Source organism: Rhagoletis pomonella, unplaced genomic scaffold (assembly GCF_013731165.1).
Source record: "Rhagoletis pomonella isolate Grant_MI unplaced genomic scaffold, Rhpom_1.0 Rhpom_scaffold_00002, whole genome shotgun sequence".
In the NCBI taxonomy this organism is placed as follows: Eukaryota; Metazoa; Arthropoda; class Insecta; order Diptera; family Tephritidae; genus Rhagoletis; species Rhagoletis pomonella.
The window spans coordinates 105,781,998-105,786,612 of record NW_023458556.1 but is presented as its reverse complement, the minus strand read 5'-3'; positions in this window follow the sequence as shown (position 1 = coordinate 105,786,612).

Sequence of the window (4,615 nt, the reverse complement as noted above, 5' to 3'; positions counted from 1 at the left end):
AGTTGCTTTAAAGGGAAAATGGCCTATTTCAGCTTAAGCTAACTGACGGACACAGATTTATTCTAAGTTACATATATCAAACAAAATCCTTAAGTAGAAATATCATCTTAAATATTTTTTTCCAAAAATGTGAGAATGCTATTTACAAGTGCGAGATTGCATACAATACTTGTACATGTTTATTTTGCTTAGCAGTGTGTATGTATTTATATGTTTACATATAATTTAAAGGCTTTAGCTAGTTCTTCTTATTTGGCGCTGTAACCGCCTAAGCGATTTTGGCCGAGTTCAGTAAAGCACGCCAGTCGTTTCTCTTCTGTGCCAACTGACGCCAATTGGAAACGTCAAGTGAAGCCAACTCCTTCTCCACCTGATCTTTCCATCGCAGTGGGGCCCTCTTCCTCTGCTACCACCAGCGGGTTCCGAGTTGAATACTTTCAGAGCTGGAGCGTCGAACGACATGGCTAAGCCAGCGGAGCCGCTGTATTTTAATTCGCTGCATTATGTCCATGTCACTGTAAAGCTCATACAGCTCATCGCTCTATCGTCTGCGGTACTCGCCGTCGCCAACGTGTAAAGGCCCATAAATCTTCCGCAAAATCTTTCTCTCGAATACTCCAAGAGCCGCCTCATCGGATGTTGTTATTGTCCATGCTTCTGCGCCATATACCAGCACGGGCATGATGAGTGACTTATAGAGCGTCGTTTTCGTACGTGGAGAGAGGACTTTACTCCTGAATTGCCTACTCAGTCCAAAGTAGCACTTGTTGGCAAGAGTGATTCTGCCTTGGATTTCCATGCTGACGTTATTATCGGTGTTAATGCTGGTTCCCAAGTAAACAAAATTCTCTACTTTCTCGAAATTGTAACTGTCAACAGTGACGTGCGTGCCAAGGCGCGAATGTGCTGACTGTTTGTTTGATGACAGGAGAAACTTCGTCTTGTCCTCGTTTACCACCAGACACATTCGCTTTGCTTCCTTATCCAACTTGGAAAAGGCAGAACAGACTTCGCGGTTTTTGATACCGATGATATCGATGTCATCGGCATAAGCCAGAAATTGCACGCTCTTGTAGTAAATTGTTCCTGAGCGTTTCAGTTCTGCAGCTCTTATTATCTTCTCCAACATCAGATTAAAGAAGTCACATGAAAGGGAGTCGCCCTGTCTGAAACCCCGTTTAGTGGCGAACGGCTCCCAATTCTGACGGAGCTGGTGCCAAATTCAGACATAGCGGCGTATAGGCAACTTCGTTTAGTGCTGTCAAAAGCGGCTTTAAAGTCGACAAATAGGTGGTGAGTGTCCAAAGGCCAATAAAAATAACTGTTGCCCCTTTGAAATTTTCAATTAAGTTGCCAGTTTCGAGAGTAGGGTTTAGAACCATATACGCTAATTAAATTTTGTTAATATACTTAATTCAAAATGCCGAAAGCAAGTTGTGTTTTGTGCCGAAAAACGTGGACACAAGAAGGAGTCAAGATGTTCCATGTCCCACAAAATGTGATATAAAAAGAAAAAAATGGTCCGACTCTTGCGGAGTCCAACTAAGTCCTGCGGCGAAATTGTGTTCGCATCATTTCTCATCGGCCGATTTTGTCAGGTTCCGATCGTAAAAGGGTGAGGCTGTTAGACAATGCCTTACTTTTAGCGATTGAGAGCCGCACACACAGGTTATGTGTTCAAAGTAGTGATGTGCCGAGTCGGCTATTTTTGGTACTCGAGTATTTTGGTACTCATTAAAAAAAGAATCGAGTCAGGATTCGAGTCAGATACTCGGATCAAGTATTCGAGTTCAGAGCTCGGTATTCGAATACGTTATAGATTCGACTGCTGAACATGCACCCAACCGAAATGCCGACTTTTTATTTAACATGATATTATTATTAACTCCAAGATAGTATATCCGATTTATGTAGATCCAAACATAGAAATCTAATTCTTACATACTTACAAATAATAATTAAAATTAAATAAATATAGGGTTCAATAACAGTTGCTTTATTTATCATAGTAGAACTAGAACTTAGTAGTATGTCATAAAAAAAATATCCAAAGTAAATAATGAGTTAAAAAAAAATAAATCTTCAGTACCTTAAAAGTTCAACTAGTACTTCAATTATAATGCCAATATTCCATGAGATCTAGATTCATAAACAACAAAATTACTCCTTTGGAATTTAAAATTCCTTTCATCTTTGGCAATTAATACCTATAACGATATTAAAATTAATTTAGTTGTGTGGTGTATTTGGTAAATATATATACATATATATTTTTTTTTAACGCTAAACCGCCATTTATATATCAAAAATACCTGATTCGGTGTTTGATAATTATAAGTACTCGAGACCCGTACTCGAGTCTGTGTATGCGAATACTATAATTTGCTTACTCGAGTACGTGAGTACTTCTAAAATACTCGAGTCAGAACTCGAGTCGACTCGACTCGGCACATCACTAGTTCAAAGGAAACTCAATTACGCCTCAAACAATTGCTCAGTTGCTCACTTTGACTTCGGTGTCGGATGCATCAATTGCCTACAAATTAACATAAATACAACTCAGGGTTCATCACGCAGGACGGCAAAAGGTAAAGCTGGCTGTCCAACTGTTTTTCCATAACACGGCAAGTGCAATTAGACGATGTTATGCGTTAGGGCATAATATGCACGGTCGAATTCATATCCGTGGTCAAGGATTGGTTCGACGTTTTTAACCGCAAGTTTACCACGTTCCAGTCAATGGCGTCAAAGAAACCCTTTGGCATGGAGTTGGAACAGCAAATGCAGATATTAGCGAAAATGGAGGATTGCATGCAGCATACTAGGGCGATTGGGCGGTAAGCGTTGTTACCTTTTCAGAGAGTAGTCCTTCTGAGCAACAATTCTCTCAGAAGTTTGTATGAATATGTGAAGGAGAGATATGCTTTTCGATATATCCTGAAGCACAGGTTGAACCAGGATATTATTGAGCACTTCTTTGGAGCAATGCTTGCAAATGGGAGCGGGGGCTTTTTGACAATCCAAGCCCGTTGCATTTTAAGTACAGATTGCGGGTAATATTTTTTCAAACTTCTTATTTGATTCCAATCTTTATACTCAATATCTTGTTTTAGCGCGTAACACGGAAAGCTACGCTGCCCGGAGAAATATGGAATCCGACGAAACCGAGTGGCTTCGCCTTAGTGAGACACATCAGTAGAAAACCTAAAAGGCCTTCTTACTAATGATGAGGTGGTTTCCGAGGAATTCGCATTTTCCAATGAATTAGCGTTTCCCAATGAGGTCGAGCAAGACGTAGAGATAAGCGCCTTATACGAGGATGCCCTGGAATACATCGCCGGTTTCATTATCAGAAAATTGGGAAAGTTGGGTAAAAATATATTTCAAAGGAGCATACATACACTTGGGTTTACGAAGTCTCTAGAGGCGCCTTGACCAAGCCATCCAGCGATTTTTTGGATGTTATCAAAAGCCTGGAGATCGTGTTCAAGACATACAGGCTGCATTTCTTTATTCATTCTGAACGTTTGGAATACACTTTTTTGTTTATTTACTCTTTAGAACGTTCCTGATGATATGTTGACGTATATTTCAAACGCATTCTGTTTATTCCGGCTGTGAAATGGGATTATCCGGAATGTATAAAGAAACGCAGCCACAATGTCGACAAAATAAAGCCTTGCTCAAAATATTTGGCTAAGCTGAACGCGTGTTCGCAACACATTAGTGCCAGCGATGATGTAAAGAAATTATTTTTTAAAACGCGCATGTACCAGTTGATAAAGAACCTCAAGAAGGCGCAAAAACAACAAAAGAGACCGGTTTCTCTAAATCAAGGTAAATCAATAAAAGAAAGTAGTAAACTTAGTTTTTATTTATTTAGAAAAATATATATTTTATTGTTTGTTTACTTTTAGCATGCCCACATCACAGGTCAGCTCCTCACCTCGCAAACTCCACAATATAGCATCTTATCGCAAGTACTCCTTGTCCCGCAAGTTCCACACCATCACGCAGGTACTCTTTGTACGCCACCAAATAGTCTGCCAATTCGTAATCATTCGGGTAAGCTTGCAATAATTACACTCATTAAGTATTCAATCAAATTTTCATATACAAAATTTCTGTATTATCTTTAGCACCTGGCACACCAACGCACCATTGGTTCAGAGTTTGAAGTTCAAATCGAACGGTTGCGGAATACACAACGCAAATATCTTTCGATTTTACGTTAACGCGTGAATTTAGTTCACATTTTCATCATGTAGTTGCAACGCAACATGCGCTGGCCGAAGCATTTGCAGATTTAGCACAGAAAAGCCCAGAGCTGCTCGAGGATTTCACTTGTAAATCGGAAACAACGAAATCTTACAATAAATACGTTATGGCATACAACTATTCATACTTTGCTCACGATTAAGCTCACGAGAACACAATGAAACAATTAAAGTATACAAATTTTATAAATATGTTAAAGCAAAGAACTAATTATTTATTTTTATGTCAGTTAAAAGCGCGTAACGTCGCGACTGGGTCCTGTCTATAGAAGTATAATTTCTAAATAACCGTGCCTTAAAGCAGTCAGCGGTTACATGCACCTATAAGCTAGCATAGA